This window comes from Salmo salar, chromosome 14, assembly GCF_965601325.2.
Source record: "Salmo salar chromosome 14, fSalSal1, whole genome shotgun sequence".
Lineage (NCBI taxonomy): Eukaryota > Metazoa > Chordata > Actinopteri > Salmoniformes > Salmonidae > Salmo > Salmo salar.
Window position 1 is genome coordinate 53542636 of NC_138304.1, and position 13317 is coordinate 53555952.

The 13317-nt window shown below is 41.2% G+C and overlaps 1 protein-coding gene across 1 annotated transcript in view; it reads right to left on the reverse strand.

The window, feature by feature from the left end:
- Positions 1 to 13317, reverse strand: part of piezo2b (piezo-type mechanosensitive ion channel component 2b) — a 285749-nt gene that overhangs the window by 178231 nt on the left and 94201 nt on the right. The gene's annotated exons all lie outside the window — the stretch shown is intronic.

Below are 13317 nucleotides of genomic sequence, written 5' to 3' on the forward strand. Positions count from 1 at the left end.
CAAGGTGACAGTTGCTATACAAGGTGATTCTAATGGTATACAAGGTGACAGTTGCTATACAAGGTGATGCTAATGGTATACAAGGTGACAGGTGCTATATAAGGTGATGCTAATGGTATACAAGGTGACAGGTGCTATATAAGGTAATGGTATACAAGGTGACAGTTGTTATATAAGGTGATGCTAATGGTGTACAAGGTAACAGTTGCTATATAAGGTAATGGTATACAAGATGATAGTCGCTATATAAGGTGATGGTAATGGTATACAAGGTGGCAGGTGCTATACAAGGTGATAGTCACTATATAAGGTGATGCTAACGGTATACAAGGTGATAGTCACTATATAAGGTTATGCTAATGGTATACAAGGTGATAGTCACTATATAAGGTGCTGCTAATGGTATACAAGGTGACAGGTGCTATACAAGGTGATGCTAATGGTATACAAGGTGATAGTCACTATATACGGTGTTGCTAATAGTATACAACGTGACAGGTGCTGTATAAGGTGATGCTAATGGTATACAAGGTGACAGTTGCTATATAAGGTGATGCTAATGGTATACAAAGTGACAGTTGCTATATAAGGTGATGGTAATGGTATACAAGGTGACAGTTGCTATATAAGGTGATGCCAATGGTATACAAGGTGACAGGTGCTATATAAGGTGATGCTAATGGTATACAATGTGACAGGTGCTATATAAGGTGATGCTAATGGTATACAAAGTGACAGTTGCTATATAAGGTGATGCTAATGGTATACAAGGTGACAGGTGCTATATAAGGTGATGCTAATGGTATGCAAGGTGACAGGTGCTATATAAGGTGATGCTAATGGTATACAAGGTGACAGTTGGTATATAAGGTGATGCTAATGGTATACAAAGTGAAACTCGCTATATAAGGTGATGGTAATGGTTTACAAAGTGAAACTCGCTATATAAGGTGATGCTAATGGCATACACAGTGATACACGCTATATAAGGTGATGCTAATATTATACAAGGTGACAGGTGCTATATAAGGTGATGCTAATGGTATACAAGGTGACAGGTGCTATATAAGGTGATGCTAATGGCATACACAGTGATACACGCTATATAAGGTGATGCTAATGGTATACAAGGTGACAGCTGCTCTATAAGGTGATGCTAATGGTATACAAGGTGACAGGTGCTATATAAGGTGATGCTAATGGCATACAAGGTGGCAGGTGCAATACAAGGCGATGATAATGGTATACAAGGTGACAGTTGCTATAGAAGGTGATGCTAATGGTATTCAAGGTGCCAGTTGCTATTGAAGGTGATGCTAATGGTATACAAGGTGAAACTCGCTATATAAGGTGATGCTAATGGTATACAAGGTGACAGGTGCTATATAAGGTGATGCTAATGGTATACAAAGTGATAGTCACTATATACGGTGTTGCTAATAGTATACAAGGTGACAGGTGCTGTATAAGGTGATGCTAATGGTATACAAGGTGACAGTTGGTATATAAGGTGATGCTAAAGGTATACAAAGTGAAACTCGCTATATAAGTTGATGCTAATGGTATACAAAGTGAAACTCGCTATATAAGGTGATGCTAATGGTATACAAGGTGACAGGTGCTATACAAGGTGATGCTAATATTATACAAGGTGACAGGTGCTATATAAGGTGATGCTAATGGTATACAAGGTGACAGGTGCTATATAAGGTGATGCTAATGGCATACACAGTGATACACGCTATATAAGGTGATGCTAATGGTATACAAGGTGACAGTTGCTATACAAGGTGATGCTAATGGTATACAAGGTGACAGTTGCTATATAAGGTGATGCTAATGGTATACAAGGTGACAGTTGCTATACAAGGTGATTCTAATGGTATACAAGGTGACAGTTGCTATACAAGGTGATGCTAATGGTATACAAGGTGACAGCTGCTCTATAAGGTGATGCTAATGGTATACAAGGTGACAGGTGCTATATAAGGTGATGCTAATGGCATACAAGGTGGCAGGTGCTATACAAGGCGATGCTAATGGTATACAAGGTGACAGTTGCTATAGAAGGTGATGCTAATGGTATTCAAGGTGCCAGTTGCTATTGAAGGTGATGCTAATGGTATACAAGGTGAAACTCGCTATATAAGGTGATGCTAATGGTATACAAAGTGAAACTCGCTATATAAGGTGATGCTAATGGTATACAAGGTGACAGGTGCTATACAAGGTGATGCTAATATTATACAAGGTGACAGGTGCTATATAAGGTGATGCTAATGGTATACAAGGTGACAGGTGCTATATAAGGTGATGCTAATGGTATACAAGGTGACAGTTGGTATATAAGGTGATGCTAAAGGTATACAAAGTGAAACTCGCTATATAAGTTGATGCTAATGGTATACAAAGTGAAACTCGCTATATAAGGTGATGCTAATGGTATACAAGGTGACAGGTGCTATACAAGGTGATGCTAATATTATACAAGGTGACAGGTGCTATATAAGGTGATGCTAATGGTATACAAGGTGACAGGTGCTATATAAGGTGATGCTAATGGCATACACAGTGATACACGCTATATAAGGTGATGCTAATGGTATACAAGGTGACAGTTGCTATACAAGGTGATGCTAATGGTATACAAGGTGACAGTTGCTATATAAGGTGATGCTAATGGTATACAAGGTGACAGTTGCTATACAAGGTGATTCTAATGGTATACAAGGTGACAGTTGCTATACAAGGTGATGCTAATGGTATACAAGGTGACAGCTGCTCTATAAGGTGATGCTAATGGTATACAAGGTGACAGGTGCTATATAAGGTGATGCTAATGGCATACAAGGTGGCAGGTGCTATACAAGGCGATGCTAATGGTATACAAGGTGACAGTTGCTATAGAAGGTGATGCTAATGGTATTCAAGGTGCCAGTTGCTATTGAAGGTGATGCTAATGGTATACAAGGTGAAACTCGCTATATAAGGTGATGCTAATGGTATACAAGGTGACAGGTGCTATATAAGGTGATGCTAATGGTATACAAGGTGACAGTTGCTATATAAGGTGATGCTAATGGTATACAAAGTGACAGTTGCTATATAAGGTGATTGTTTCAGTATGATATATTGGATAAAGTAATAAAGACAGACACCAATGTCTAGTTCAATAGCCTTGTTCATGCATTGTACAAATCCCTACACGCGGAGTCCGGGGAACAGTCCGGCTAGTCGATTACCTATCAACTAGACTCCGTAACATCATCCTTTTCAATAGAAAGTGCAAACATAACAGCATAACATTAAATTCTTAACAATCAAGTCATAACAATTAAGAACGCATGACATTTTCTTTTTACTTCAGTTGTCATCTTCCTTTCTTTTTAAATTTTCTTTTTCTTTTTTTCTTTATTTTCTTTTATTTTCTTTATTTTTATTTTTTAAATGTTTATTTTTATAAACAGGAGGACAAGTTAACACAGTCTCTTGCTTACAGAGTAAGCCTGTCCGGTGGCTTGCACAGCCGACCCACCCGTGAGTAAGTATTGGCTCTGACAGGGGTAGGATTAGGGCCACGAGCTGGAGAGCTTGGTGGGGTAGAAGCCTCACCTTCAGTTGGCTCATGTCTCAATTCTGCACCTCTTACCCTTAGGCCTGGACTGTGATCCATCTCATCTAGGTGAGTGTATGGCGTGTTCTGGTTTGTCCGCTCTGCTATGCGCAGATCCACCCGATTGCGACGATAGAGGGAGCCACCAACATCCACCAGGTAAGAGCGTGGTGCAACTCTCTGTAGGCACGTGCCCAGCCTCCAAAGTCCTGTGTGGTCTCCCGGCAGCGGTTTCATCCTTATCGTTTCACCCACCTCCAGTTCTGGTAGGTCTCGAGCAGTCCGGTCGTAGAAGCACTTAGCGAGCTGCTTTCTGCGACGCAGTTTGTCCGTGACGCCAACCATGACGCAGGGCTCAAGTAGCTTGTTAGCTACGGGGATGGTAGTCTTCAGACGTCTGGACAGAAGGCGTTGTGCTGGGCTGCTGTCCATGTTTTCGGTGGGTGTGTTCCTCCACTGTAAGATCGCTTTCCATGGGTCGTTGCTGTCGCGCGCGGCCCTGCTTAACAGGTTTTTTGCAATCTTGACAGCTGACTCTGCCTTGCCATTTGCTTTTGGGTGTCTTGGAGAGGAGGTTACATGGTCAAACTCCCATTCTGAGGCGAAACGCTTGAACTGTGCAGTGAATTGTGGGCCATTGTCCGTGATTACCTTGTCAGGCTGACCTTGCCTGGCAAACTGCGCCTTGCAGCGCTTTATGACCGTCTCTGCAGACAAGTCAGGGAGCAGTTCAATTTCCCAAAAGTCAGAGTAGTGATCCACAATGAGAAGATAGTCCTTTTGTCTGTGGCTGAATAAGTCCATGCTGACGATTTGCCAGGCCCTTGTGGGCAGTTCGTGTGACATCATGGTTTCCTTTTGCTGTTCATGAGCGTACTCGTTGCACGTGGTACAGTTGCTGACAAAGTCTTTAATTTCTGCTTGCATGTTTGGCCAGTATAATGTTTCACGAGCCTGGCGGTAGCATGCGTCACCTCCAACGTGACTGGAGTGTATGCGGGTAAGCATCTCTGGACGTAGTGATTTGGGAATAATGACCTTCTGACCTCTGAACAAGACGCCATTTTGCACGCTGATCTCATCTCGAAAGGTCCAGTATTCTCTCACTGTGAAAGGTGTCTCCTCTTTCAGGTATGGCCAACCTGCGAGAGCCATGGACTTCAGTGATTGTAGGTGTTCGTCCTTGTCAGTGTGTTGCCTGATCTGGGCTAGGCGGTGATCTGTGACGTTTAAGTAGTCTGCCTGATTGATCTGTTGAACATCTTGTTGTTCCTGCTGTAGCGAACAGATGGCCTGCCGCTGATAGGCAGTGCCTCTGCCTGTACATTGTGCCGTTGCCCTGCTCAGTGTGTCGCTGATGTACATCTCTGGTCCTGGCTTGTAAATGACCTTCAGGCTGTAGTTTTGCAGAGTCAGGAGCATGCTTTGAAGCCTCTTGGGCGCGTTGAGGAGAGGTTTACTGAATATGGCAATGAGTGGTTTGTGGTCAGTTTCAGCGGTGACCAGCTCTCGACCATACAAGTAGTGATGAAATCGCTGGCAAGAGAAGACGATGCTGAGGCACTCTTTCTCAATTTGTGCATAGTTCTGTTCGGTGGGGGTGAGCGCTCTCGAGGCAAACACAACGGGTTGGCCTTCCTGCATAAGGCAGCATCCAAGTCCCCTTTGACTGGAGTCACTCTGGATTGTGACAGGCTTCGTGACGTCGTAGTAGCGCAACACTGGCATGGATGAAGCCAGAGATTTCATCTCCTGCACCGCTGCCTCGTGCTTGGGTAGCCAGTGCCATGGTGTGTCTTTGTCCAGCAACCGGTGCAGAGGCTCACAGACTGCTGATAGGTGTGGCATGAACTTTGCAAGATAGTTTGCAAAACCGATGAGACGCTGTACTCCTTTTGCATCAGATGGGTTTGGCATGTCGAGGATCGCTCGGACCTTGTCTGGGTCCGGCTTCAGGCCTTTTGCCGAAAGAATGTGGCAATGGAAGTGGACGTCTTTCACCTTGAACTGTAGCTTCTTCAGGCCAAGACGAAGCTTAACTGTTCGACAGCGCTCCATCAGTGCCAGGAGCTTCACATCGTGGTCGCGTTCTGCTTCATCGTCTGTGTCACCACAGCCTACGATCAGGACATCATCAGCGATGGGTTCAATGCCCTTGAGCCCAGCCAGTAACTCGTGCTGCTTGCGTTGGTATACCTCAGGTGCCACTGAGACACCAACGGGAGCTTGAGCCAGCGTTTCCGACCCCAGGGGGTCCAGAAGGTAGTCATGAAGCTGCTTTCTTCGTCCAGCTTGCATTGAAGGAATGCATCTCGGGCATCCACCAAGGTGAAAATCCTGGCCTTGGGAAGCTTGTAGAGGACATCCTCTAGTGTCGGCATGATGTAGTGATGGTAATGGTATACAAGGTGACAGTTGCTATATAAGGTGATGCCAATGGTATACAAGGTGACAGGTGCTATATAAGGTGATGCTAATGGTATACAAGGTGACAGGTGCTATATAAGGTGATGCTAATGGTATACAAAGTGACAGTTGCTATATAAGGTGATGCTAATGGTATACAAGGTGACAGGTGCTATATAAGGTGATGCTAATGGTATACAAGGTGACAGGTGCTATATAAGGTGATGCTAATGGTATACAAGGTGACAGTTGGTATATAAGGTGATGCTAATGGTATACAAAGTGAAACTCGCTATATAAGGTGATGCTAATGGTATACAAAGTGAAACTCGCTATATAAGGTGATGCTAATGGTATACAAGGTGACAGGTGCTATACAAGGTGATGCTAATGTTATACAAGGTGACAGGTGCTATATAAGGTGATGCTAATGGTATACAAGGTGACAGGTGCTATATAAGGTGATGCTAATGGTATACAAAGTGACAGTTGCTATATAAGGTGATGCTAATGGTATACAAGGTGACAGGTGCTATATAAGGTGATGCTAATGGTATACAAGGTGACAGGTGCTATATAAGGTGATGCTAATGGTATACAAGGTGACAGTTGGTATATAAGGTGATGCTAATGGTATACAAAGTGAAACTCGCTATATAAGGTGATGCTAATGGTATACAAAGTGAAACTCGCTATATAAGGTGATGCTAATGGTATACAAGGTGACAGGTGCTATACAAGGTGATGCTAATATTATACAAGGTGACAGGTGCTATATAAGGTGATGCTAATGGTATACAAGGTGACAGGTGCTATATAAGGTGATGCTAATGGCATACACAGTGATACACGCTATATAAGGTGATGCTAATGGTATACAAGGTGACAGTTGCTATACAAGGTGATGCTAATGGTATACAAGGTGACAGGTGCTATATAAGGTGATGTTAATGGTATACAAGGTGACAGGTGCTATATAAGGTGATGCTTATGGCATACAAGGTGGCAGGTGCTATACAAGGTGATGCTAATGGTATACAAGGTGACAGTTGCTATATAAGGTGATGCTAATGGTTTTCAAGGTGATAGTTGCTATATAAGGTGATGCTAATGGTATACAAGGTGAAACTCGCTATATAAGGTGATGCTAATGGTATACAAGGTGACAGGTGCTCTATAAGGTGATGCTAATGGTATACAAGGTGACAGGTGCTATATAAGGTGATGCTAATGGTATACAAGGTGACAGTTGGTATATAAGGTGATGCTAATGGTATACAAGGTGACAGGTGCTATATAAGGTGATGCTAATGGTATACAAGGTGACAGGTGCTATATAAGGTGATGCTAATGGTATACAAGGTGACAGGTGCTATACAAGGTGATGCTAATATTATACAAGGTGACAGGTGCTATATAAGGTGATGCTAATGGTATACAAAGTGACAGTTGCTATATAAGGTGATGCTAATGGTATACAAGGTGACAGGTGCTATATAAGGTGATGCTAATGGTATACAAGGTGACAGGTGCTATATAAGGTGATGCTAATGGTATACAAGGTGACAGTTGGTATATAAGGTGATGCTAATGGTATACAAAGTGAAACTCGCTATATAAGGTGATGCTAATGGTATACAAAGTGAAACTCGCTATATAAGGTGATGCTAATGGTATTCAAGGTGACAGGTGCTATACAAGGTGATGCTAATATTATACAAGGTGACAGGTGCTATATAAGGTGATGCTAATGGCATACACAGTGATACACGCTATATAAGGTGATGCTTATGGCATACAAGGTGGCAGGTGCTATACAAGGTGATGCTAATGGTATACAAGGTGACAGTTGCTATATAAGGTGATGCTAATGGTTTTCAAGGTGATAGTTGCTATATAAGGTGATGCTAATGGTATACAAGGTGAAACTCGCTATATAAGGTGATGCTAATGGTATACAAGGTGACAGGTGCTCTATAAGGTGATGCTAATGGTATACAAGGTGACAGGTGCTATATAAGGTGATGCTAATGGTATACAAGGTGACAGGTGCTATATAAGGTGATGCTAATGGTATACAAGGTGACAGGTGCTATATAAGGTGATGCTAATGGTATACAAGGTGACAGGTGCTATATAAGGTGATGCTAATGGTATACAAGGTGACAGTTGGTATATAAGGTGATGCTAATGGTATACAAAGTGAAACTCGCTATATAAGGTGATGCTAATGGTATACAAAGTGAAACTCGCTATATAAGGTGATGCTAATGGTATACAAGGTGACAGGTGCTATACAAGGTGATGCTAATATTATACAAGGTGACAGGTGCTATATAAGGTGATGCTAATGGTATACAAAGTGACAGTTGCTATATAAGGTGATGCTAATGGTATACAAGGTGACAGGTGCTATATAAGGTGATGCTAATGGTATACAAGGTGACAGGTGCTATATAAGGTGATGCTAATGGTATACAAGGTGACAGTTGGTATATAAGGTGATGCTAATGGTATACAAAGTGAAACTCGCTATATAAGGTGATGCTAATGGTATACAAAGTGAAACTCGCTATATAAGGTGATGCTAATGGTATACAAGGTGACAGGTGCTATACAAGGTGATGCTAATATTATACAAGGTGACAGGTGCTATATAAGGTGATGCTAATGGTATACAAGGTGACAGGTGCTATATAAGGTGATGCTAATGGCATACACAGTGATACACGCTATATAAGGTGATGCTAATGGTATACAAGGTGACAGTTGCTATACAAGGTGATGCTAATGGTATACAAGGTGACAGGTGCTATATAAGGTGATGCTAATGGTATACAAGGTGACAGGTGCTATATAAGGTGATGCTTATGGCATACAAGGTGGCAGGTGCTATATAAGGTGATGCTAATGGTTTTCAAGGTGATAGTTGCTATATAAGCTGATGCTAATGGTATACAAGGTGAAACTCGCTATATAAGGTGATGCTAATGGTATACAAAGTGAAACTCGCTATATAAGGTGATGGTAATGGTTTACAAAGTGAAACTCGCTATATAAGGTGATGCTAATGCCATACACAGTGATACACGCTATATAAGGTGATGCTAATATTATACAAGGTGACAGGTGCTATATAAGGTGATGCTAATGGTATACAAGGTGACAGGTGCTATATAAGGTGATGCTAATGGCATACACAGTGATACACGCTATATAAGGTGATGCTAATGGTATACAAGGTGACAGCTGCTCTATAAGGTGATGCTAATGGTATACAAGGTGACAGGTGCTATATAAGGTGATGCTAATGGCATACAAGGTGGCAGGTGCTATACAAGGCGATGATAATGGTATACAAGGTGACAGTTGCTATAGAAGGTGATGCTAATGGTATTCAAGGTGCCAGTTGCTATTGAAGGTGATGCTAATGGTATACAAGGTGAAACTCGCTATATAAGGTGATGCTAATGGTATACAAGGTGACAGGTGCTATATAAGGTGATGCTAATGGTATACAAGGTGATAGTCACTATATACGGTGTTGCTAATAGTATACAAGGTGACAGGTGCTGTATAAGGTGATGCTAATGGTATACAAGGTGACAGGTGCTATATAAGGTGATGCTAATGGTATACAAGGTGACAGTTGGTATATAAGGTGATGCTAAAGGTATACAAAGTGAAACTCGCTATATAAGTTGATGCTAATGGTATACAAAGTGAAACTCGCTATATAAGGTGATGCTAATGGTATACAAGGTGACAGGTGCTATACAAGGTGATGCTAATATTATACAAGGTGACAGGTGCTATATAAGGTGATGCTAATGGTATACAAGGTGACAGGTGCTATATAAGGTGATGCTAATGGCATACACAGTGATACACGCTATATAAGGTGATGCTAATGGTATACAAGGTGACAGTTGCTATACAAGGTGATGGTAATGGTTTACAAAGTGAAACTCGCTATATAAGGTGATGCTAATGGTATACAAAGTGAAACTCGCTATATAAGGTGAAGGTAATGGTTTACAAAGTGAAACTCGCTATATAAGGTGATGCTAATGGCATACACAGTGATACACGCTATATAAGGTGATGCTAATATTATACAAGGTGACAGGTGCTATATAAGGTGATGCTAATGGTATACAAGGTGACAGGTGCTATATAAGGTGATGCTAATGGCATACACAGTGATACACGCTATATAAGGTGATGCTAATGGTATACAAGGTGACAGCTGCTCTATAAGGTGATGCTAATGGTATACAAGGTGACAGGTGCTATATAAGGTGATGCTAATGGCATACAAGGTGGCAGGTGCTATACAAGGCGATGATAATGGTATACAAGGTGACAGTTGCTATAGAAGGTGATGCTAATGGTATTCAAGGTGCCAGTTGCTATTGAAGGTGATGCTAATGGTATACAAGGTGAAACTCGCTATATAAGGTGATGCTAATGGTATACAAGGTGACAGGTGCTATATAAGGTGATGCTAATGGTATACAAGGTGACAGTTGGTATATAAGGTGATGCTAAAGGTATACAAAGTGAAACTCGCTATATAAGTTGATGCTAATGGTATACAAAGTGAAACTCGCTATATAAGGTGATGCTAATGGTATACAAGGTGACAGGTGCTATACAAGGTGATGCTAATATTATACAAGGTGACAGGTGCTATATAAGGTGATGCTAATGGTATACAAGGTGACAGGTGCTATATAAGGTGATGCTAATGGCATACACAGTGATACACGCTATATAAGGTGATGCTAATGGTATACAAGGTGACAGTTGCTATACAAGGTGATGCTAATGGTATACAAGGTGACAGTTGCTATACAAGGTGATTCTAATGGTATACAAGGTGACAGTTGCTATACAAGGTGATGCTAATGGTATACAAGGTGACAGCTGCTCTATAAGGTGATGCTAATGGTATACAAGGTGACAGGTGCTATATAAGGTGATGCTAATGGCATACAAGGTGGCAGGTGCTATACAAGGCGATGCTAATGGTATACAAGGTGACAGTTGCTATAGAAGGTGATGCTAATGGTATTCAAGGTGCCAGTTGCTATTGAAGGTGATGCTAATGGTATACAAGGTGAAACTCGCTATATAAGGTGATGCTAATGGTATACAAGGTGACAGGTGCTATATAAGGTGATGCTAATGGTATACAAGGTGATAGTCACTATATACGGTGTTGCTAATAGTATACAAGGTGACAGGTGCTGTATAAGGTGATGCTAATGGTATACAAGGTGACAGTTGCTATATAAGGTGATGCTAATGGTATACAAAGTGACAGTTGCTATATAAGGTGATGGTAATGGTATACAAGGTGACAGTTGCTATATAAGGTGATGCCAATGGTATACAAGGTGACAGGTGCTATATAAGGTGATGCTAATGGTATACAAGGTGACAGGTGCTATATAAGGTGATGCTAATGGTATACAAAGTGACAGTTGCTATATAAGGTGATGCTAATGGTATACAAGGTGACAGGTGCTATATAAGGTGATGCTAATGGTATACAAGGTGACAGGTGCTATATAAGGTGATGCTAATGGTATACAAGGTGACAGTTGGTATATAAGGTGATGCTAATGGTATACAAAGTGAAACTCGCTATATAAGGTGATGCTAATGGTATACAAAGTGAAACTCGCTATATAAGGTGATGCTAATGGTATACAAGGTGACAGGTGCTATACAAGGTGATGCTAATATTATACAAGGTGACAGGTGCTATATAAGGTGATGCTAATGGTATACAAGGTGACAGGTGCTATATAAGGTGATGCTAATGGTATACAAAGTGACAGTTGCTATATAAGGTGATGCTAATGGTATACAAGGTGACAGGTGCTATATAAGGTGATGCTAATGGTATACAAGGTGACAGGTGCTATATAAGGTGATGCTAATGGTATACAAGGTGACAGTTGGTATATAAGGTGATGCTAATGGTATACAAAGTGAAACTCGCTATATAAGGTGATGCTAATGGTATACAAAGTGAAACTCGCTATATAAGGTGATGCTAATGGTATACAAGGTGACAGGTGCTATACAAGGTGATGCTAATATTATACAAGGTGACAGGTGCTATATAAGGTGATGCTAATGGTATACAAGGTGACAGGTGCTATATAAGGTGATGCTAATGGCATACACAGTGATACACGCTATATAAGGTGATGCTAATGGTATACAAGGTGTCAGTTGCTATACAAGGTGATGCTAATGGTATACAAGGTGACAGGTGCTATATAAGGTGATGTTAATGGTATACAAGGTGACAGGTGCTATATAAGGTGATGCTTATGGCATACAAGGTGGCAGGTGCTATACAAGGTGATGCTAATGGTATACAAGGTGACAGTTGCTATATAAGGTGATGCTAATGGTTTTCAAGGTGACAGGTGCTATATAAGGTGATGCTAATGGTATACAATGTGACAGTTGCTATATAAGGTGATGCTAATGGTATACAAGGTGACAGGTGCTATATAAGGTGATGCTAATGGTATACAAGGTGACAGGTGCGATATAAGGTGATGCTAATGGTATACAAGGTGACAGTTGGTATATAAGGTGATGCTAATGGTATACAAAGTGAAACTCGCTATATAAGGTGATGCTAATTGTATACAAAGTGAAACTCGCTATATAAGGTGATGCTAATGGTATTCAAGGTGACAGGTGCTATACAAGGTGATGCTAATATTATACAAGGTGACAGGTGCTATATAAGGTGATGCTAATGGTATACAAGGTGACAGGTGCTATATAAGGTGATGCTAATGGCATACACAGTGATACACGCTATATAAGGTGATGCTAATGGTATACAAGGTGACAGTTGCTATACAAGGTGATGCTAATTGTATACAAGGTGACAGGTGCTATATAAGGTGATGCTAATGGTATACAAGGTGACAGGTGCTATATAAGGTGATGCTTATGGCATACAAGGTGGCAGGTGCTATACAAGGTGATGCTAATGGTATACAAGGTGACAGTTGCTATATAAGGTGATGCTAATGGTTTTCAAGGTGATAGTTGCTATATAAGGTGATGCTAATGGTATACAAGGTGAAACTCGCTATATAAGGTGATGCTAATGGTATACAAGGTGACAGGTGCTCTATAAGGTGATGCTAATGGTATACAAGGTGACAGGTGCTATATAAGGTGATGTTAATGGTATACAAGGTGACAGGTGCTATATAAGGTGATGCTTATGGCATACAAGGTGGCAGGTGCTATAC